Source organism: Solanum dulcamara, chromosome 9 (genome assembly GCF_947179165.1).
Source record: "Solanum dulcamara chromosome 9, daSolDulc1.2, whole genome shotgun sequence".
Classification (NCBI taxonomy): Eukaryota; Viridiplantae; Streptophyta; class Magnoliopsida; order Solanales; family Solanaceae; genus Solanum; species Solanum dulcamara.
Genome location: NC_077245.1, coordinates 53,580,161 through 53,605,829, shown reverse-complemented (window position 1 = coordinate 53,605,829; position 25,669 = coordinate 53,580,161).

Here is a 25,669-nt window from a genome sequence, read left to right as displayed (position 1 = left end):
ATACTCTCATTGATGCCTTACATACCTAAAATCCAAAGCTTTAGTCGGAACCGAAGGAACACTCTTGAATCCTAGCTTTTCTCCTCGCCGTAACATTTTGTGTACTACCCGGAGTATATGAATCACGAAATAGTATTTCTTCACTACTAAGAATTAAAACTATATTTAAGAATGTATAAAGAAGTGTATAGAGAGAAGAGTTGCTTGAGAAAGTTTGATGAATAAAATAAGGAAATAAGGTGGGTATTTATAGGAGTAGAAGAGGGACCTAACAATAAATAAAAATAATTACAAAGGATGATCTTGAAAATTCAATTGAGGATTTTGATGTCATGGATGATGTCAAAGGGTTCTAGATCTTTCCATGGTAGGTAAGATGAGTTCTTTTTAACAGAATACTCCTTTTTGGAGCTGCGTTTGAATAAGATAAATTCCTTATTAGGATTTTGTGTCTTCATAAGAATTGTAGATATGGAAGTTTAGTTTTATGTCGTTCAAGAATCAACTAATTTGGAGCTTCCTACAGTAAAATATGATTTTTCTTCTATAAATACTCTATTCCATCATAGCATCCTGTCTTACAACAATTAAATTATTTGACCTACTTAACCTCCGAAAATTAAAATATGATCTTCACAAAAGTTGTAGGTAATGATATTATGGTTACTCAAAAATTTAAATCACCTAATCTGGACTAAACTATGAAAAGTTATGCCCAAAATACAGAGCCTGTATCATTTTTAGGGGAGAATTAAAACATTGTATACAATTTTTTTAGGGGATGCTACATTATCTCCCCCTTGGGAACATTCGTCCTCAAATGAGGAAAGAATTAGCTTGAGTAGAGTAGAGTGTAAACCAACAACTCATCATTAATGAAATAGTGTAATTTAAAACATTGTTTGAAACATAATTCATAATTTTGCAAGCATATGACAAGAAAAATTGAGATGTAAGGATTTCAAGTTATTGAGCAAGGAAAACTTATTACCTTAGGTTTGGGTAGAGGGAAAAAGATGAGGGTATCACTTAATCATATACGCTTCCGTTTCCCATGTTGCACTTTCTATTTGTTGATTCATCCAAAGGACTTTAACAGATAAAACTTCTTTGTTCCTCAATCTCTTAACTTGCCGGTCCAAAATTTCGATAGGAACTTCTTCATAGGTCAAGTTTTCTTCAATATTCACTACTTCCATAGGTACAATGGAACTAGGATCACCCACACTTTTTTTCAATATAGACACATGAAATATCGGATGAACCATGGCCATTTTCAATGGTAATTCCAACTCATATGCAATCTTGCCAACACGTCTCACGATTCTATAAGGCCCTACATACCTAGGGCTCAATTTCCCTTTCTTACCAAATCGAACCACACCTTTCATAGTGAAACCATCAGATACACCCAATCGTCCACATTAAATTCAAGATCCCTTATTCTAGTGTCAGAATAGGACTTTTGACGACTTTGAGCCGTCTTCAATTTTTCTCTAATGATCTTCACCTTCTCCAAAGCATCAACTACCAAATAGGGGCCCAACAAGGTCATCTCGCCTACTTCGAACTAACCAACCGGTGATCTACATCGTCTCCCATACAAAAGCTCAAATGGCGCCATTTCAATACTTGAGTGGTAACTATTATTATAGGCAAACTCGATGAGCAGTAGATGATCATCCTAATTTCCTTTAAACTCCAACATACAAGCCCTTAACATATCCTCTAGGAAGGCACCTTTGAACCTTTCCCATCCTATCGGCCCTATTTCTTCATCCCTCTCAACAACCCATTATTCGTACCATACTCGAGCCATACCTTTGGGTTTATAGGACACTAGCTCTTCTTTCTCATTTAGTGGCATACCCATGATAGCCACAATCTGGTACACCTCATTAATGAACTCTATAAGGTCCTCATCTAGTTTAGAACCATCGAACTCGGGCGGATTCATCCTTTGGAAATCTCAAATTCTATAGGCTAGATTTTGTATTTGGAGAGGAGGAACACCTAGATGCCCTAGGCTGACTATGACTTGAGCTAACAAAGTAATAACACTGTAAAACTCAGCATGGGTTACCCCATCCTCATGATGTGAGGCATTGGGAACCGGAGAAGTTTGGTCCTCATCATCAACCCTTGCTCTTCGAGGTGCTTTTCCATGAGTCATTATCTAGAGAACATGAAAGGGGTCATTAGTTAAAGGAAAGCTTAGGACACTCTAAGGCACGACATGAATTTAAAAGAAGTAAAAATTTTCCTAAACGCCTCATAGTCTCCTATTCATAATTATGGCGCATTTCACAACTATGAACAAGACCCTATTCGACGCGATATGTTGGACTCTAAGGACCATTCAAAACTTTGAGCTCTGATACCAAGTTTGTCACGACCCAAGCCTAGGGCCTAGATGTGATATGGCAAATGAGGAACCCGAAAGTACCTCAAACAAGCCTCTTAGCATTCTTTTAGCATTTCATAGGTAATGATGATAAATAAACAAATGGGAATCATAATAGTAAATCTTCAACTTACATATGTCCAACAATACCTCTAACTTTTAGATTTAACGGGGCTAAGACAAGTCTCAACATATCATAAGCTAGAAAGATAAAGGAGTATTGTTCCTGGAACATGGGAACTCACTAAAAGTAGTCTTCAACAGAATCTCAACTAGCCATGTGGAGGAGAACGAGGAGCACTGGTCCCTACATGGTGTTATCATATAGGCAAAAGAGTATGCGTTAGTACTTTGAATGTACTAAGTATGTAAGGATGCATGAACATTGAGGAAATATTAAAACATTTATGTAATATGGAACATAATGTTATGCATGCATAATAAATTATATAGATATCGTTTAAAACATTCATTTTGAGGGAAAATAACCATAACCGACATCTAAGACCATGCGAGCTATTACATGGAATCCAACATAACCTCTTACGTTGGCCGGGGAGACTACTTGCCAGGTAGATCTCCGTCAACTTCATTCATTTCTTTAACTTTAACTTTAAGGGCTATTTATGGATCCATTAGCCTGAGCCTACAAGGGCTCCTATGTTGGCACATAATTAATGAGACAAGGGGTTGCTACTAGCATTCCCTTACCGAATCCCACCTCAATGACCCATTTGGTGCTAACTCAATCCCACAGAATAGTTTAATACTTCAAAATAGTCATAACATATAGCTTAAGAATTCAAAATATCATATTCGATAGAATAGCTCATTAAAATATTTGGTAATTCAAATATGCAAGAATTGTCCTTATTGCATAAAGAATACATTATTCATATCATTTCATCATTCTTTTTTTCATAAGACTCCCTTTTTGATCATAGATATTACTTTGATAAATATTTATTTAGAGTCAAAGCTTTCATGTCAAATTTTATTGAAAATATAGTAAAACTAGGTGGGTTCACATCACTTCAACTTGCAAACATGTATGTAAATAAATATACATAAATACTTTAAAATACATTAATGAAAAATCATGCTTTAAACAACCCATCATGAATTTCAAGAACCTTTAAATAGATAAATAGAGAAATTACTTGCAAACTATTAATTCATACATATAAAATTATGTTGCATCAATATAAACCAATAATCATTAGTTTAAACATGATTCATGCTATTAAGTAAAAGAAAATATAAGAATTACCATAAAAAAATATTACTTGAAATCAAGAGACTTAGTTGAAAGAGCTTTTAGACTACATGGGTGGAAGAACCCATGGATAAACACCCACATAACTTAGAGTAAAGCTTAAAGAAAATAAATATAATTTATCATATAATTAAAATACTTTAGGTATGAGAGTGGAAGGAATACTCTCATTGATGTCTTACATACCTGAAATCCGAAGCTTTAGTCGAAACCAAAGGACTTAATAAACACTCTTGAGTCTTAGCTTTTCTCCTCGCCGGAATATTTTGTGTACTACCCGGAGTATATGAATCACGAAATAGTATTTCTTCACTACTAAGAATTAAAACTATATTTGAGAATGTATAAAGAAGTGTATAGAGAGAAGAGTTGCTTGAGAAAGCTTGATGAATAAAATAAGGAAATAAGGTGAGTATTTATAGGAGTAGAAGAGAGACCTAACAATAAATAAAAATAATTACAAAGGATGATCTTGAAAATTCAATTGAGGATTTTGATGTCATGGATGATGTCAAAGGGTTCTAGATCTTTCCATGGTAAGTGAGATGAGTTCTTTTTAACAGAATACTCTTTTTCGAAGCTGCGTTTGAATAAGATAAATTCCTTATTAGGATTGTGTCTTCCTAAGAATTGTAGATATGGAAGTGTAGTTTAATGTCATTCAAGAATCAACTAATTTGGAGCTTCCTACAGTGAAATATGATTTTTCTTCTATAAATACTCTATTCCATCACAGCATCCTATCTTACAATAATTAAATTATTTGACCTACTTAACCTCAGAAAAGTAAAATATAATCTTCACAAAAGTTGTAGGTAATGATATTTTGGTTACTCAGAAATTTGAATCACTTAAGTTGGACCATCCTATGAAAAGTTATGCCCAAAATATAGAGACTGTATCATTTTAAGGCGAGAATTGAAATATTGTATACAACATTTTTAGGGGATGTTACATAGATACATAGGAGAATGTATATCCAGGATCAAATAACACAGATGCAGGTCGATGGCAAATAAGAAGATACCTATAATAACTGTATCAGAAGCATCAACCTTAGGCTCCTCGGAAAAGCATAGCACATAGCTCCTCTACCACCACCCTCCTGAACCATACCCCTACCTATTGGAACCACACCACCACCACCAGAGGCTCTACCACTTCTACCTGTCTGAGCTTTACCTCGATCCCTAGTCGAAGGCGCTGAATCTCTCTTTGGAGATGCTGAATAAGTGCGCTAGGGCCCTAAATGAGTCTGTAGTAGGCACTACGTATCAAATCACCCAAATCTCCACAACTAAAACACGACCTCAGGATAGAAGACTATTGCAACAACCCTGATGAATACTATAACCACCTCAGCCCAAACTCTGAGACCCTCGGACTAATTGACCATAATCTGCTGCCAATATACAATCGTGAATAGGTCTCTAGCGCTGAAACTAACTGCCACCTCTATGTGACCCTCTACTTCCAGACGAGGCACCCAAAAACTGACCACTAGCACAGGCCATCTTGGGCCCCCCAAGCTCCTCTCTAACCATCAATTCTACCTTCTTGGCAATGCTCACAATACACTAGAAGGAAGCCCTCTCACGGGCTGATCTGAACACCTAGGATTAAATGGATAAGGTCAAGCCCTTCATGAACCTGCGAACTCTCTCCGCATCATCCGGGATCAACACTGTACCATGCCTCAACAAAAGGCAGAAATGGGCCTCATACTCGGTAACTGACATGTCATCCTAAGTCAATCTGTCAAATCTCAATGTACTCTCATGCCGTATGCTCCATGGGATGAAGCGATCCTAAAAATCACTAACAAAAACTCCACACTCTACCGGAGAGGATCCAACTGGTCTGGACCTCATGAATGTCCTCCACCACTCGCTGGCTGACCTACAGAGCTGGAGTGTAACAAATCTAACACCCCAAGCATCAACAATGCTTACTGCCTCCAATATTTCACGACACAATATCAAAAATTGATGTGCATCCTTGCTCTTACCACCCTGGAACTGGGGTGGTTTTATCTTTCAAAACCTCTTATAGCATTGCTGATCAGCTATAGTCATAACCATGTCTAGGGAAATCTGTGCATCGGCGGATGGTGAGAGAACCAATGGTGGCTGGCCTACCTAAACTTGAGCCACGGGAACCATACGCTACTCTGGAGTCTATACACTAACTCTAGTCTATGAACCCTATGGTATGCCTGCAGCAGCCTAAGTAAAACTCTTTAACATACCCAGCATCCTCAATAAGGTTTCCTGAAACAATGGTGGGGCGGGCTCTGGAAGAACCTGGTTCTCAGTAATATCAACCTATGGCTCTAGGGAGGCCTCTCTAGCATGACCTCGAGCAGGTATTGCTTCTCTGGCACAAACGCTACCAATAACCGTTCCACGACCTCGGCCTCTCACTCATCCCCTACCTCTACCCCTAGATGAGATCTTAACAACTGCCTCATCTTTACCAATAAAAGTGGATCTGGTCCTTTGCATCAGCTAAAACAACACGTCCCACTCAGCACTAGCGATAATGACTTGGCATGATAAGAACAAATGAATAAAGGAAGTTTTTTAATAATCTTCATAGCATGTCGAAGATAAGTACAGACGCCTTCATACCAATCATCAAGACACTACTTAGACTAGGATCATACATGTGAGACCTATGAACTTAGGGATCTGATACAAATTTGTCATGACCCAATTCTAGATGTGATGGTATTTGTGCTTTCCCACCAGAAAAGTCAGCCTAAAATCCAATATTTTGATAAATAAAGCGGAAATAGTCAAAATAGGTAAATAATAGTCTAAGAGAAAGTATTTCAACTTAATATTACCCCAAAGATTGGTTGTCACATGTACAAGCCGCTAAAGAAAGTAAAAATTAAATAAAAGTACAGGTCTCAATGTCTTAAACTCTCAAATAGAGTAAAGCATAAGAATACAGAAAGTACGAGAGGTCGCTGGATATCGATGTCTATCTCTTTGAACTCCCAGAAGCTTCGAATGATCAAGAAAAGTGTCAGTGATCAAAGTCTATGATCAAAACCTACAAAAGTGTATAAGCAAGGGTGAGTACCAAACAACGCGGTACCCAGCAAGCTAACTAGAAAAATTAAGTAAATCTAAAAGAATAATAGAACTTCATTTCATACCCAACCGAACCTCCAGACTATAACCTGCCCAAAAATTAGCCCAAACTAACAGTTCATACTATACAACTCAATAAGATACAGATCACAGCTCAATATCACAAGATGTATCGTATAAGTACTCACAAGTCACAAACAAGCATCAAATTGTCAACACAGATATGCAGAATATGTATATGCACACTCAATGATCATGCATGTCTACAATTACCGACAAGACCTCAGCATGATAAACTCTAACTGGAAATGACCTCGGCTTCATAATCTCTGATCGAAAATGACCTCAATCCCACAACCTCACCAGAAATGACCTCGACAATGTAATCCCTCTGGAAATGACGTCGGTAATATAATCTCGCTGGAAATAACCTCGGTGATACCATATCTCTGATAAAAAATGACTTCGATCTCATAATCATAAACCTCTCATCACAGTGTATCAGAAATAATGCAACAACATGCTCACACAAGTAATGAGGAATAATCAATTTAGACAAACCGCAATCACAATTAGACTATCAACTATTTCATCAAAGACACATAAATATCTAGATCATGGCAAGCAAGTTTCAATACTTAACAGTATCACACATAGTATTTTATTAACCCCATCGCTTCATTTTTTATTAGTTCATATCATAATTAAACCAGTAACCTCATCCCTATTATGCCCCAACACATATACAATGGGATATTCGGGAATTCTAAGAGATTCACAGGGTTTTAAGAGTGCACTTGCCAAAATATGATCAATCAATCCATGCATGCCTTGCCCTTCCGATTATACTCCAAATCTCCATAATCTATTCAAGTATTGATTCACAATAAGAAAACTAACTCCAACGATACTACGAATGTGGAATTCGGCGAAAAAAGGGTCAAAGGCTCAAAATTCGACTTTACAAAATAGGGTTTAAATTCGGGAATTTTTGGATGAAATTGTTCCTCTTAGTATTAGTAACTCAATATCGAAAACCACTTCAAAAATCCAGCAATTTAAGATTTTTTCTCAAGTTCTTGAAAAAGGACCATTTTCACCCATTCAAATCCCCAAATACATGTTAGAATCATCAATTAATCAATGGGAAATGATGAACTAGGGTCAAAATAACTTACCCAATGAAATACCATAAAAAATCCTCCTCCAAATCACCACTATTGAGCTCCAAAGTTCAAAAATGGAGAAAATATATTAAACACCGGCCAAAACCCCTCTCAGATGTTGCTTAAGCGACAAGGTTCTCTTCAGCGTACCCTCGCTTTTGCGGGATTTAGGTTGCCTTTGCTACCCCCGCTCCTTCGCTACAGTGGCCACTTTGGTCCCTTTTGCGGCCCTTCAAAAAAATTGGACCTTCACTTTTGCGATAGGGTATTTGCTTAAGCAGAGGTCGTTTTAGCTAACGCACCAGAACCAGCAAATCTTTCAAGTATCAAAGTCTCCGAATTTACCCTCGGGATTCATTCGGGATCCCACATAGACAAACCATACATGCATCACCACTAAAATTGACATTCCAGATTCATCGAAACCATTGGATTTCAATTTCGAGGCCTACTTGAACCGAAAACCAAAAAGCTGCAACAAACCTAATATTAGCCTAAAAAAAACCAAAATGCCCTCGGAGCTTTCAAAAATTATATGGGAACTCTCCTTAGGCCTAAAATCACCCTCTGAATTCAATGGAGTCATTGAAATTCAATTTCAAGTATCTGATCCTCAAATTTTGATCAAAGTCAAACCTATATCCAAAAACTCAATTATTTCCAACTCAACCCCTCAAATCTATGATATGACCCCAAATACAATTCTGTCAACTCTCCTAGACCAATTTCAATATTTCCAAACTGATGGAATCAACAGAATTCCGTTCTGAGATTCAAAACTCTGAATGATCTCAAATACCACTTTTGAGTCATTCTAAACCTTTAAAACTCAAATTTTACCAAAAATCTTAACTTTTCAAGAAACTACGGAACCGACATCAAATGTCAATCAAATATGACTTAGAAAAACTAGCTGGAGGGGTAAAATAGTCTTTTTACAAAACAAATACAAAAATAACCTTTAGGGTCATTACACTTTCAAAATCAACAGTAGTAGGAACTTGGAACTTGAGAACTTGGCATTACACTAGAACATTTTGACACCATTCATGAACAATGAGAGGGTTTACACCAACATCTTTCTTTTTACCCTTTCTTTTTGAGGTATTAGGGGTAAAACCTATAGGAATTTCACTACCAGAGGCATGACCTCTTTCAGATTCATGGTGGGAGACGTAATAAAAGCATTAAACTCAAGTTTTGATCTTGAACTGATGATACACTATTAATATTGGTAGTAGACTTCTCAAATGAGAACTCTTTCTAGAAGTACAATCCATAGGAATTTTCTACTCATGATCGTGAAAACAAGAAGCAAACACACAATATTTTTTCTCTAATCTTAAAAAAAAGGGAATGAAAACAAACCAAAATTATTACCAAGAAAATATGGATGTTACACCTAGAAAGTATAAGAAGGGATGAAAAGGTAGACCAATTAAATTTTCTGACTTTCTTGAAAAGGAAAATAAGAGAGGGAAAAAGATTTTTAATGAAGAAGCGTATTCAAGTATAATTGTGATTGAGAATCCAAAAACTAAACACAATAAATTATGAGTACCACAAAATCAGCATACTAACCCAAAAAATAGCTAGTAAAAATGTATAGACTTTTATATATTGTTATATTTGTAATTAAAAATTTAATGTTGTGAATAAAAAAGGTATCACGACCCCGACCCATTGTGACTAACACCTACAATAACCCTATGGTGGAAGAACCATTTTCAACAGCTCAACTACAATAATCGTGAAGTACACCAAAGTTTAAAAATGCAAAATAGGTGTAAATCAAGGATAAATGCTAAGTTACCATAAACACAGACACCATCTAATTATCAAACCCAAATATGTGAAAGTAAACACATCCTAGGACCTGAAAGTCATCATACCTAAACTCTAAAATTAAATCAATCTAGAAAGGGAAATACAAGTACCAAAAGAAATCATTAATGAAAATAATAATTGTTTGAACATCTGAGTCCATGACGAAGGACTAAGATGAATGAGAAATTCCACGGCAGCATGATAGAAAACTCACCCTTAGAGTTGAACATGATTTACTACTTCTCTAGGCGAGGTCTCTCCGCATCCAGCTGAATATGCTCTGTACTCAACAAAAGGTAGAGCAAATATAGTATCAGTACACAAAAACAACAGTGCACTGGTAGGATCATGCAGTTAGCTAGTAAACAAATCATAAACAAGTAAAATTACAGAATAAGTTAACCAATCTTATATCCCACAATATTCAGCAAGATCACAGTTCTATAACTTCAACATTCTATAACTTCACACATGGTCCTCTCATGGGACCTAAAAATACTCAACTTTGTGTCGAAACGTGACACCCGGTCCAAGGTCTATATCAAAACTTGACACCCGATTCAAATATGTGTCAGAATGTGACACTCAATCTAAATATGTGTTGGAACATGATACCCGATCCCAGTCATGCAAACAACTACAACCACATTCAATATTCAAGATTTTTCACCAAGAACATGTTCATCACACAACAGGCCAACAAGTGATCATTTCACTTATAATCTAGCATGTTTCCCTACTCATATACATATATGCATATCATGAAGCAATTTAATAAGTATATGAAACACATACGAGAAACAAAACCATCACCTACCTCAAATTTGAGCTTCAACAAACTTAAAGTGCAAGAGCTTTTCCTTTCCGAATTCTTTTTGCTAGTTCTTGGTCTAAAACAAGTCACATATACACAAAGATCAACAAAATAGCTTATATCACAACAATTATAACTAAATTCTTACCCAAGGCCAAAACCCATAATCCTAACCCCACTCTAGGGCTATTTCTCACCATTAGTTTTAGTTCAAACCCTCCCCCAATGATTACCAACCATAGTTTCTAGGAATCAAAAAGATAAATTTAGGGAGTAAAATTCTTACATTAAGCGTGGAAATCTATGGAAAATAGATAAAATTCTCCCTAGGTCGCCTCCTATCATTTTAGAACCTATTTTTGCAGAAAAAGACCATTTCTACGTTTTTTCCCAACTTAAGTCGCGATTGTTCTACTCTGGCGGGACTAATTCTGCTCAAGCAGCCCCACTATAATGGGAGAAATCCCACTCTAGCGGTATATGCGAAAATAGTGAGCTTGTAATTTGAGCTCCAAGCCCCTATTTCACAACATATTCTTTTCTAAGGACGTATTAAAATATACCCTTCACGCCAAATCCAATTCCTAGAGCTTTACTCGCCCGAATGCGATATTGGGTAGCTCTAAATTCTCCATATTGTCTTGTCAATCATATTATCCAAATAAATCTGAGATTCAATCTCCCACCATTAATATGATTACCCTAGACCTCACTTAATTGAGAATTTATTCAAGTTTGGCCTAGGCTAAATTTTTTTGAAGTTACTGCCCAAAGTTTTCTAGCTCACAATTCTTCCCCATTAGCCTATTCATAACATTAGTGATAGTTCGTTACAATAGATATTAATTTACCTATTACTCATCCTTGAGTGACGAACTAGGGAAAATAGGGCTAAAATATAGATAGAGTAGTACCTATTTCATTGAACAGTTGAGGATACGTGTCTCACATGTACTTTTAAGTCTCCTAAGTAGATTCCTCCATCGAACGATGTTTTTATTGCACCTGGACAATATTGATCTCTTCATTCCTCAACTTTTGAACATGATGATCAAGGATTGGAACTGGCTCTTCCTCGTACTGAAGTGTCTTGTCTAATAACACCGAGTCCTATTTAATAATGTAGTCCCTATCCCTATAGTACTTCTTCAGCATTGATACATGGAACATCGGGTGTACCCCAAAAATGGTAGGTGGTAGGGAGAATCTGTACGCCACTGATCCTACACAGTCAAGAATCTCAAAAGGGCCAACATAGCGAGGACTGAGTTTGCCCTTCTTGATAAATCTCATCAACTCTTTAATGGGTGACACTTTTAGAAGTACTTGCTCCCCAGCCTCGAATGTCATATCCCTTACCTTATGGTCAGTGTACTCTTTTTGATGACTTTTAGCCGCTAGAAGCTTAGCTTGGATGCTCCTTTTCTTATCCTGAGCGTCTCTCGCTAAGTCTACCCCCAATGGTTCTACTTCTCCAAATTCAAAACACCCTATGGGAGACCTGCATCCCCTCCCATAAAGGTCTTCAAATGGTTCCATATCGATGCCGAAGTGGTAGTTATTGTTATAGGAAAACTCACATAAGGGAAAAAACTTGTCCCAATGCCCCCTAAAGTCGATCATACATGTCCTTAACATATCTTCCAGCACTTGTATAGTCCTTTCTGATTTCCCATCTATCTATGGATGGAAACGTTTTTGAAAGTTAGTTGAGTGCCCAATGCTTTATGCAACTTTTCCAAAATTTGTAAGTGAACTGCGTATCACGATTTGAAATGATAGAAAGAGGCATCCCGTTCAACCTTACTATCTCTTTAACATAAATCCTGGCCAACTGTTGTGCATTGAAGTCCACTCTAACTGGGATAAGGTGTTCTAACTTTGTTAACCTATCGACCACCACCTAAATAGAGTCATAATTTCCCCAAAGTCTTGGGAAGTCCTACCAAGGGCATGCTTTGAACCAAACCTACAGGTCTTTGGTGCTCATACTTCACTTTTTGGCAGTTCTAACACTTGACTACATATTCAACTATGTCTTTCTTTATACCCAGCCACTAATATAACTGTTTCAAGTATTGATACATCTTACTCACCCCAGGATGAATAGAGTATCGTGAACCATGAGATTTAAACAGAATTTCCTAAATTAATCTATCTACCCGAGGAATACAAATCCTTCCCCTAAAGTGGAGCACCCCACCTGCATCAAGTGTTGAGTCTTGTCTATCAACACTTTTCCTCTAATTTCATATAAGTTAACATTCTTAAACTGCTTGGTCTTGATCTTTTCTATAAAAGTGGGCCTTAGATCAACTTCGGCCATTATCCCACCTTTCTCTAAGATGCCTAGCCTTATGAATCTGACCTCCAAAGCCTAAATTTCTCTATCCAAGGGCAGCTTAAGGGATCCTAAATAGGCTAGACTGCCTGTGCTAACCTATTTCTGGCTCAATGCATCTGCCACCATATTGGCCTTACCTAGATGATACTGGATAGTGACATCATAGTATTTGAGCAACTCCATCGACCTGTGTTGTCTCAAATTCAAGTTCTTCTGGGTGAACATATGTTGTAAGCTATGTTGATCAGTAAAAACCTCACACTTGACGTCATATAAATAATTCCTCTAGATTTTTAGTGCAAACACTACCGCTTCCAACTCCAAGTCATGAGTCGGGTAGTTCCTCTCATGCACCTTTAACTATCGGAAAACATATGCTATAATATTCTTTTCCTGCATCAATATAATACCCAAACCTAAATGTGAAGCATCACAATAAATTATGAAGTCTTTACCTTCGACCAATAGGGTTAAAATGAGTGTTGTGGTCAGAAGAGTCTTGAGCTTTTGGAAGCTCTCTTCGCACTTGTTAGTCTGCTTGAATGGCACCTCATTTTTAGTCATCCTGGTTATGTGAGTAGCAATAGAAGCAAATTTCTTCACAAAACGATGATAATAACTAGTCAGTCCCACAAAACTTCTAACTTCGGTCATGGAACTTGGCGGATCCCAGTTCTTAACCACCTCAATCTTTTATGGGTCTACCATTACTACTTATTTTAAAAAAACACGGCCTAAAAAGGCCACTGAAGTAGCCAAAATTCACACTTGGACAATTTTGCATACAACTTTTGTCTTCCCAAAATACCTAAGACAATTCGGAGATGGTCAGCATGTTCCTGATCACTGTTTGAATATACCAATATATCATCTATAAACTCTATCACGAATGAATATAGGAACGGCTTGAACACCCCAATTATCTAACTTATAAAGTCTACAGGTGCATTGGTCAACCCATAAGACAACCAAGAATTCACAGTGCCCGTACCTAGGTGTAAAAGCTGTTTTGGGCACATCTTCAGGCCTAATTTTCAACTGATGATACCCAGACTGGATATTAATCTTTTAGAAGTCTGAATCACCTTGCAATTGATGAAAAAGGTCATAAATATGAGTCAAAGGGTATTTATTTATAATGGTAACCTTATTCAGTTGTCAGTAATCAATGCACATTCTCATACTACTATCCTTTTTCTTGACAAACAACACCAGAACAGTCCAAATTGAATCACTAAGATGAATGAATCCTTTATCAATAAGCTCCTGGATCTGAGCCTTAAGCTCTCTTAACTTAACCGGAGCCAGACGGTAAGGAGGAATGGAAATTTTATGAGTACCCATCTCTAAATCAATGCAGAAATCTATATCTCGGTCAGAGGCATACCAAGCAAGTCTGAAGGGAATACTTTTCAAAATTCACACACTAATGGAATAGACTTAATAAAAGGATACTCTACATCCACATTCTAGATATGGGACAAATAGGCCAAACAACCCTGCCCCACTATTTTTCTAGCCTTGAGAAAAGATATGGCCTTAGCTTGCTTAGGTTTATACACCCCTTTCTACTCTAACCTTTTCCTCCCCGGGATCTTTAGAGCCACAATTTTTGTATTGCAATTAAGTATAGCAAAGTAGAGGAAAACCAAGTCATGCCTAAGATCATATCAAAATCTGTCATTTTTAAAATCACTAAGTCAACCCAAGTCTAGTATCCCATAAATATAATAGAATAAGTACGATACACAAGGGTGACTGTGACTGACTCTCCAACAGGGGTAGAAACATGAACATAAGCATCTAGCATATCACAAAAGATATCAAAAACCAAGGCATATTTTAAAGACATATAAGAATAAATCGAACCCAGATCAAACAAAATAGTAGCCATCCAATCACAGACAAGAGTAAAGCCTATAATCACTGCGTCAGATGCCTTTACATCGATATTGCCTGGAAAAGCATCAAACTGAGCCCATTCATCTTGATGAGCTGCCTCTATGCCTGAATGGGCTGCTCCTCAACCGTACTACTATTACCTTGGCACCCACGACCTGTCAGATTTCCTTATTGCCCACCCTTTGGACGTCTTCTACCATTTCTCCCCCCAATTGCTGGTACTTCCACTATGGCCTGCTGGGGTGCTAAAAATGTCTTGTGAGGTGAGGAAACTCCCTTTGTATATGTACTAATTCTCCACAAATAAAATAACCATGATTAAAAGATGGTCGGCTACCTGGGAATGATGCTCCCTAGCCCTTATGGACTGGATATTACTGTGGAGTACCTGAAAAACTATTAGTAGAAGCAGATAGCACTGACTGAATTAGCCGAGGTGCAATCACTGGCCTGCCTAACCCTCTGGAATAGTATCTCTAGAAATTACCTGTGCTCTTAGTCTTGTTAGACAAAGCTTTGTTTTGGCCATCTCTTCTCACACCTTCTACCTTCTTCACAAAATACGTGACTTTGTTGAAACTCCTACCTGAAAAATTCATATGGACGGACAATACCTGCAACTTGGGGTTCAACCCCTTTACAAATAACCTAATCATCTACTCTATAGTGACTATCTGAATAGCATACCTGGACAATGCATGAAACTTGGCCTCATAAACAGCCACTGATAGCCCTCCTTGCTCCAGGGCCATAAACTTCTTGTCTCTCAAAGTACGGGGCACATACTTCTCAAAAAATAAGGCATGAAACTAAAACTAAGTAAGTGGGGGAAACACAGGAGAATGACACTCTACATAAGCCCTCCACCACTTCTTGGCCTCACTCTGCAGGTTAAATGTCATAAATTCCACTCCAGGATGGTGTAGTATACCCAGCTTGTACAACCTCTTATAGCAATCTAGAATAAACTCATGAGCATATTCATTTTCATTACCATGGAATAATTGAGGTTTGAGTTTTAGGAACTTTGGGAGCATGTCATGCTCAGTACCGGTCATTACTGGACATATGAGTAGTCTGAAGAAGGCATCAGTTCTTACCACCTCATTTCCTAGTTAAACTACAGTAGCAACAGGATGAGCAACAAGAACTGGTGTTGTTGGCATGATGGGAATGGCTGCAGTGCCGGCTAACCTACTCAAGAAATCCATGATCTACTAAGCTAGTATGGGGCCCAGAGAGGGAATACCAGTAGCCCCAGTCTGGGTTCCCTCCTCCTGTTCAGCATGCTCTTCTTTTTCTCCAAATTCTACCTCTCTCTCTAACTCGTTCTAGGAGCAGGAGGAGCCTCATCTTCTAGCACCTCCTCAATCGAAACCTTCAATCTGATAGGTGCTGCTATCCCTCTACCCCTGCCTCATCTCCCTCTCCTGCCTCTACCTTGGCCTCTCCCTCGAATAATGGGCTCTTTTTCTAGCTCTACTAGAGCTATAGTCCTTATAAAGAGTATTAACCATCTGCGGACAAGAGAGTGAAAGAGGTTAGATATTAATTTAAATCGCTAGATACCAACTGGAATCAAGTTATAACATGAAGAAAAGAAGACAATAAAACTTTTCCTAGCCTCCCGAAGAAAAGTTCAGATGTCTCCGTACTATTCTACAAGCCTTTACTAGACTTATTTTGGTATAATGAGATCAACAAACCTAGGCTCTGATACCAACTTTTTCACGACCCCAACCTACCGTGACTGGCACCCACACTAACCCTCTTGTGGGAGAATCATTTTTAAGAACCCAATAATAATAATCGCGAAGTATACCAAAGTTTAAAGATGCAAAACATGTGAAAATCAAGGATAAATTTTGAGTTCCCATAAACTCAGAAACCATCCAATTATCAACCTAAAATATGCGGAAGTAAACACATCCTAGGAAATGAAAGTCATCGTACAAAAACTCTAAAAATAAACCAGTATTAAAAGGGAAATACAAGTCCCAAAAGAAATCATTAATGAAAATAATAGTTGTTTGAACATCTGAGTCCCGGACAAAGGACTAAGACGAATGAAAAAGTCCACGACAGTATGAAAGAATAGCTCACCCTTGGACTTGAAAAAGATTTACTACTCCTCTAGGAGAGGTCTCTCCGCAGCCGACTGAATATGCCCTGTACTCAACAAAAGGAAGAGAAGATCATAGACAAGTAACTCAACATGAAAAGCACACATATACAAAGTAAGTTAACCAATCTTATGTCACCCAATATTCAGCAAGATCACAGTTCTATAACTTCAACATACTATAACTTCACACAGGGTCTTCTCATAGGACCTACAAACACTCAACTTTGTATCGAAATGTTAACCCGATCCAAGGTCTATGTCAAAACATGAAATCCAATCCAAATATGTGTCGAAACGTAAAGGTTGATCCAAATATGTGTCAGAACGTGACACCAGATCTCAGTTATGTAAATAGCCACAATCACATTCAATATTTAATATTTTATCCCCAAGAACATGTTCATCACCACTATTAGTTTAAGTTCAACCCCCCTCCAATGATTATTAACCATAGTTTCTAGGTTCTAGGAATCAAAGGATGAATTTAGGGAGAAAAGTCCTTAACTTAAGCATGGAAATCCATGGGAAATTGATAAAGATTTCTCTAGGTCGCCTCTTGTCATTCTAGAAACTAATTTTGCAGTAAAAGACCATTTCTAGGGTTTTCCCAACTTAAATCACGACTGTCCCGCTCTGACAGGTCTCATCCCGCTCTAGAGGGATATGTGGAAGTAGTGAGCTAGGAGTTGGAGCTCTAAGCCCCCATTTTACAATGCATCCCTTCCCAAGGACGTATTAAAATATACCCTTCATGCCAAATCCAATTTTAAGAATTTTACTTGCTTGAATGCGATTCCGCAAAGACGTAAATATTCCATATCATCTTGGATATCATCTTTTCCAAATAAATTAGAGATTCAATCTCCCACTATTCACATGATCACCTTAGACCTCACCTGACTCAAAATTCATCCAAATTTGGCCTAGGCTAAAAATTTTTGAAGTTACTACCCGAGGTTTTTTGGTCCAAAATTCTTCTTCATTTGTTTATTCCTAATGACAGAGACAGGTCATTACAAAAAGACTAGAAGAGATAAGCAATTTAAGATATGGAAACAGGGTAAATACAAAATTTATGTTGAGTCCTCATAAACTAAACCACTTCAACTAAACATGTAGAAATATCCCTAGAATATGAAAATCATTATACCAAAACTCTAATGAAATAATAAATCTAAAGAGAAGAGGATGCAACCCCAAAAAGTCATAAAAACAATAACGTTTGAAAGTCTAAGTTTGGAAGGAGGGACCAAGACATAGAGCAACTCATGGCAGCCTGAAAGAGTTGGCTCACTATTGAGTTCTGTAATCAGCGATCTTCTATGTGAGTTCTCTCAACAGCCGCCTGAAGATGCCTTGTACACAACAAAAAAAGAATAAGTGTAGTATTAGTACACAAAATAATGGTGCACTGATAGAATCACACATCTATTTCAGTAAGTTAGATATGAACAAGTAATGCCAATGTCATGACCCAACCCTCTAGGCCACGACTGGGGTCCGACCTGGACCCCCTTGTACTTATCTATCAGCTACACTCATAGTTTAATTAAATCTCATTATTGTTGTGGGCACAACCTTTAAATACATACTACAGCTCTGTATCTCATTCTCTTCTTATTTCTAGAAAAATTTAGATAGAATTTCCTTTGTATTTCTTACTACCTCAATACCTGTATGCAGAAAATGCCAACATTGCCTCACAGGGCACGCATGTATATATTCAGATCATATCATATAGCATCCACATGGGGCACCCATAATTAATAATATAGAAATGGAGTAACCTCGTATGTCCACTCGAACTGTACCTGTTACACTTTCCTATATACTTTTCCTTTCACTTTTTAACTTTATATGTCGATCGTATTTCAACACCTTACCTGACATATGTCTTTTGTGTCCTTGCTTACCTGCATACTTCGCAACTTCCGATATCATCAGTTACTTGCTTCTATCGATGTGGTCCTCCTGCTAAAATCACAGGTTAGTATGAGGAATTTCACTCCCTATGACTCGGCTATATCACACGATCTTAGATCTGAAAGAAAGTAATATCCTAAATGTCCTGTAGTCTCCTGTCTATAGATGTGGTGCACAACACGCCGATAGACAAGACTCTACTAGACACGGTCTGTACACACTCCAAGGATGAACTGTTCTGATACCATTTACCCCCTTTAGGGTGTACCCATGCCACTATCTGTTTGTGTTCTACCTTATGCCCCTATTTCAAATTTTCAAATGCGTATGATTCTTTCCCAACACATTTAGTATACTGTACCATATCTATGCCTTCCTTTATATCATCCATACCTTTGGTTGTCCATGTACTATATCTCAACATAATCGTGAGGTGCTGTTCCAGTCTAATTATTGGTATTCGAGTCATGTAGCAATTTATTCAAAGCCACCTCCTATTTGTGCCCACCAGTGACTAGCTAGCGGTCATAATTATTTCGCTTTCTCCATTCAAAAGTACTTGTACTCCAGTGACCCGTGCTCCTAGCTCCGCTATGATACTATCTTCACCCCAATGGGTACCACTTGTTCCTTTTAATAGACTCATAATGCATCAGCGATTTTGTAGGGCCACCTCCCTCATCCTTGATGGGTCTTTATATTTTCTATGGCAGAACCACATATCCACAATAATTCTTTACGCCAATAATTCCATACAAGGCTAACGTATATATATATCTATATCATCTTATATCACAGCCACAATGCTTCACATGCCCAATATATACATATGTTTACAACATCTCATATCCTAGTAGCACAGGGCTTCCCAGGGGGTCACCCATCCTGGTGCTATTCTCGCCCAAGCACGCTTAACTTCGAAGTTTTGATAGGATTTGGTGTGTTAGTACTTATATGATTGCATCCTACCCCGTAGGGCGCATAGCTACCAACAAAAATGATGACCCAACAGCTGATCCGGTAGGCCAAGCTGCACCGCCCAAGTTACCCTTATATTCTTATTACACAGACCACATCCCATCTTTAGCCACTTTCTCACTAGGCTTTACTTATTTTCATAACAATCCTCGTTATATTCACATCATATCCTGTTCGTATTCTACTCTATCGTATAACATTTCTCAACCTTTTTCACGATTCTTACTATGGGTTACTTACCCTTCTTAGTTAGTTTTATCCTTAATGTCTCACAAGCTGTCTTATTAATACTTCATATCCATCACAATTCTATTTCCCTTGTACCCTTGTCTTAATCATATTGTTGCTTTTCTTAATTATAGCTCATCATAGTTTATCCTTGTGAATCAATTCCGTCGGTGCCTTAACATATCGTTCTATTCAGATCTATTAGTCTTTCCTAATTTATTTTGTTAGGGTCACAAGTTTTTTCCAAATTTGTTCTACCATACCAATATTGACCTCCTAGTTTCTATTGCCGTCAATTCAGCAATTAACTCATTTCTTGGGGTCAGCCACACTTAAGTTGAACCGTGTGTGATGTGATACTATACACAAACTCCAATGGGTCAAAAATGTTTTTCATAAACCTGTAGCCTCATTCACTTGTATCATAATAGGAAAAGGCACGCGAGCCGACGAGGCTACCATACCACGAAAACATTTGTAATACATCGTATGAGCACAACTGAAATGAACTTACAAATAACCCACATACATATGTCTACAAAACTCTAAGAGTAATAACTGCGTCATATGGCAGGACAGGGCCCCCGCCGTACTCCTGAATAAATAAATATGTACATCAAATGACCAGTATAAAAAATTAGGCTCCAGAATAGTGAAGCACTTCCAACATAGCTGAGAGGAAATTCTAAGATGACAGATCTCCAAAATGAACATATGTACCTGCGAGCATGAAACACAGCCCCCCGAGAATAGGGGGGTTAGTACGATATATGTACTAAGTATGTAAAGCATAACACATCATAACTGAGACCATAACTGAAATAGGGATGCAGGGGACAAGTATAATAATTAACAAATTACTGTACCTGCACCTTAGGACACGTAATCATATACATCATCATATATTGTGCCCGACCCTCTAGTGAACTCGATGTCATAATCATTTCATCATATTCACATGTCATCATATCATCATGTATTTTACTTTATCATATCGTCATATACGGCATCATATTATCGTATACGGTATAATCTTATCATGTATGTCATCGTATTATATCCGATTCATTACGGGGCTTGGGGTCACAAATATATCACTCTAATCTCATATGCATGCTTACATAAAGTATCCGACCCTTTAGTGAGGAACTCAGTGAATGGAGTGGTGTATATCTATAGCGTACCATCATAATATACATACTGTACCTGGCCCTCTAGGGAGGGACTTGGTGTTGCTTTCTTATTTTGCCACACAAACTATCATATTACAGCTGGCTCGAGACTCGGTGAATAACCGTATTGTCATAGCATACATCACACCTCATGTATGGAATTATCTCCTCATGCGTGGAACTGTACACCTCCAGCCGGGATGCAGTGAGAGAAGTAGTAAAGCTGCGCCCGACATAATATCCGGCCCATCGTGGGACATGAAGAAAGAAGGGTTACAGTATGCACGACTAGAGTAGTGAGAAACTATATGCAACTAAGTCACCCTCTGAGACTCAATGAAATAGTCAAGTGAACCGTCACCTGAAGACCAAGAAGGTAATTATCCGAAGTGACCTTTATATGTCATTAGGGATTATATCAATTGGGGCCTCAGGAATCACAGACATGCATCAAGACAATACCACATAGCTCATGCAAACAAAGACCCAACTTATGTAATCAGAAGCAATTATCGTCGTAAAGCCTTTAGGAAGAGGAGCTGTCATCTCTACTTACCATTCACTATATAGAAGGCTTGAGAATAGTAGTTTGACTAATTTCAGACTCTTAATGTTCAGAAGTGACTACAAGTCACGAGTTATACTCAGAGCTCATAATTGGAATTACCTCTAAGCCCATATCATATATAATTTCACTTAAAATTAAGCCATTCCAAAGGAAAGAAGAGATAGGCTTTACATGTACTACTTTTCATCACATAGAAGACTTAAAGGCAACAACTCAGCTATTGCAGAAGTTCTAACATCAAGAAGTGGACAAGACTTATGAATCATACTTGGAGTTTTATGAGTGGAATTATACCCACATTTCATATATAAATCATTCATAACTTATACCTAAGACATGCCAAAAGAAAAGAAGGATAGCTCTACATACCTGCTATGGGTTAGTTGCATCCAGACTCGCTTCGGTACTCCTTTAACCTATTTAACACGAAATTAATACTAAGGTTAGTGACTTTAAACTTTCCCATTCCTAAATCCAAAACTAATCACCCATAGGAATCAATTCCTTACTCGTCTTCCTCGACTAGTCTTTTAGTTAGTTATGGAGTTAATGAAAATCGGGCAGCACCTCCCCTATAACGTGCCCTATCTGAATTTCCAATTAGATCCCTAATTACTACAGCAAACCAACAACAAAAAAAACCTTCAGCTCATATAAAAATAAAACATGGCAACATTACACCACATAAGCTCCACACAACTTGCTTAACATTACGATACCAAAATAGGGTTTTTAGTCGCTATTTCATAAAACCTTTAACCGTACGAAGTGGGAGATCATGTGGCTGCAACCATAATATCCCACACCTCTTTTAGAATGCCTTTAGTCCCTGAAAAACACCACCACACACCTGCAGCATCCCCCACATGCACAACGCTTCATTTCGACTACAATTTAACTATAGCGATTCCAATTTAGTTCATTTCGAATGTCGAGCATTTCTACGACATTATTACACTTCAAGAAAAATAAAAGGTGTGTAATATACCCTATAAAAACACCATAAACTTCAAATTGAATGTAAATACCTTACCTTTCCCGAAATTGGACAAAACTCGCCAAAACCCGCCTCGAAAAACCTCTTGATGTGCTGAAATGGAGTGGACTGTTTGTTGTCCGTTTGGTGCTGCTACAAACCTTAAATTTACATTATTAAAACCCTTATAACATTTAAAAACCCTTAAAAAACGTGGTAGAAGAGAATCAAGCCATAGCTTATCAAACGGCTTCCCAAACTTGCTGAAAATTAACTTCGGAAACTCCTTGACGCGGCTAAAATGTTGTGGCTGCTTGTTACTCGTTTTTGCTGCCCCAAATAGGTAAGTTACGTTATTAAACACCTACACTTGATAGAAGAATACCTTAGATAATTAATTTATGGAGCGAAATCGGGATGTATCTCTTTTTTCTTCCTAAGCTGTCACCCTTTTCCTTTAGCTTTTAGGGTTTCTTTTCCTTTGCTTTTGCTGCAGATTTTTGGATAGGACCTGAATTATAAGTCCCTATATATATATATATATATAAAATTAGTATTAGGAAGTGACACGTGTCATCCCCATAGGGTGACACGTGTCCATCCCCTATTGGGCCACAGATCCATGCCATCAATGAGGGGTTGCCACATGTCCTTGGTGGGGCCTACCCCCAAGTAGGTGGGTCACCTGCTTGCTTGAGGTACTGCCACATTTCTCTCCTCCATTGGCTGCCATGTGTCATCTTCTCCTCTTCCTCGTGGGTTCATAATCTCATCCTATTTTAAGAGCCCATGTAATCCTTGCTACGCAAGCTTGGTGTGTACTCAAGTAGTTTAAGTATGTAAGACTTCTAAATTAGTAGCTTACGTAGGTAAATTGAGTCCTACGACTCATTACTTGGCCTCCAACTCCTTTTGACTTCTCTTGACCCTATTTCCAACCTTCCCTACTATGGGGTATCCCATTCTCCCTTTCTTAGATTTGTTTGATAGTGTCGTAGCTTATGTGGCTCATATGATAACTTCTAAGAACTTATGGGACATTCCGAGCTCAAACGTGTAGGGTGTAACAACCAACACATTAAACACACATGTATATAATACCTTACCATTTATCACCTCATAAATAATACATATACATATACATTGACTAATAGTCTCAATTTCAATACCCATTTAAGAATTGTCCTCTCATGGAACCTATACTTCCAATCCTTTTGGATTGACTTATAAATTACTTATAAGCTGTTTTAAGCTTTTTTGAGTGTTTAACTGACCAACTTAAAGTTATTTTGTGCTTAAAATAAGCTTTAATAAATACTTGGGTTTGTTTGGATGGACTTATTTTAAGAAGCTTATAAATTGAAAATAGCGTATAAGTCAAAAAAACAAGTTGGGCTGCACCTAAGAGGCGGGCCTCGCTTAAGTGACTACTGGTTGCTTAAGTGATCAGTCGCTTTGGCGATAGGGATGTCGCTTAAGCGAAACCTGCCTAACAAGGCTGGTCACTTTAGCAATCTTCTATCTATCTAAAGCAGTAATGAAATAACAGGAGCATACATGAACGGCTGGCGAAGTTGAATATATATTCAAATCAAAATAAATACCTCTCAGAACCTAGAAGTCACCTGTACAGAGCTACTAGTACAAAGAGTACAAGTCCCAAAAGTGGACCAAAGAAATCAAAGTTGTCTCAAAAAGCAAAAGACAAGCAAAATGTATATACAGAAGGAGATGGGTAAAATCAGGACGCAATGTGCTCACCCTCGCCTCCGAACACGACCATAACTGGCTCAAACTCAACGCCAGTAGCTAGTACTCAGACCTGCATCATGAAAACAGATGTAGGTGTAGTATGAGTACCAAAACAATAGATACTCAATAGGAATCATAAGCCCACTGAGCAAGATAAGCAAAAGTAAACTGAAATGCGAGTAAAGGCACACAACCAAAGACAGGGCAAGAGGTAAAGGTGGGTATGTACACGAGCACAACCAAAGACAGAGCAAGAGGTAAAGGTGGGTATGTACACGAGCATACAAGCAAACAAAGAGAAAGAATCTAACTAACTCTGTCAGGCTCCCATAAACTCGATGGGTACGCTTGTGCATATATAAAGAGTAACCACTTGCACGGACCCCCATAAGTCCGGAAGATGCAAGAATAGTTGAAGAAAACTAAAAAAAGCCAATGGATCACAATAATCTCACTATTTCCCAGACTTGATCCACACCACTTCCCAATTCTAACACCTCAACCCATAATAGGGGGTAGCCAAAAGACTTAATCGAAGATTCATCAGGAAATCATGAATTTAACCACGTATAAGCTAGACCACGGGCTGAAATTGGGTAACTGTAGCTAATGCGTCGACATGAGTAGGCTAGACCATGGACTTTAACTAAGTAACTATAGCCAAAGATCGAGCACGGGTAAGCTAGACCGCAGACTATAATGAAGTAAGTGTAGCTAAAAGCCTGAATATAGGTAGGCTAGACCACGTACTAGAACCGGGTAACTTTAGCCAAGCCTAAAAACCAGTAAGCTGGACCACGTATTGGAACCGGGTATTTGTAGCTAAGGAACCAATTATAAGTAAGCTGGACCATGGACTGGAACCGGGTACTTGTAGCTAAGGTATTAATCCAAAATAGAATCAACGTCCATCCGTGCATCATGGGGAGTGCCTCCAAACCAAGTGTCATTAATAGGTCTTTCCATCCTGAACCAAATAAACCCCGAATCGTTGAGGAAACTTCTAAAAAATCAAGGATCAAATGATACAGGGTCGATAGGATAATAGGGCATTATGGAGGTAAGGGTAAAAGTTGTGTTATTGCCTAGATAAGGCTCATACTATAAGACTCA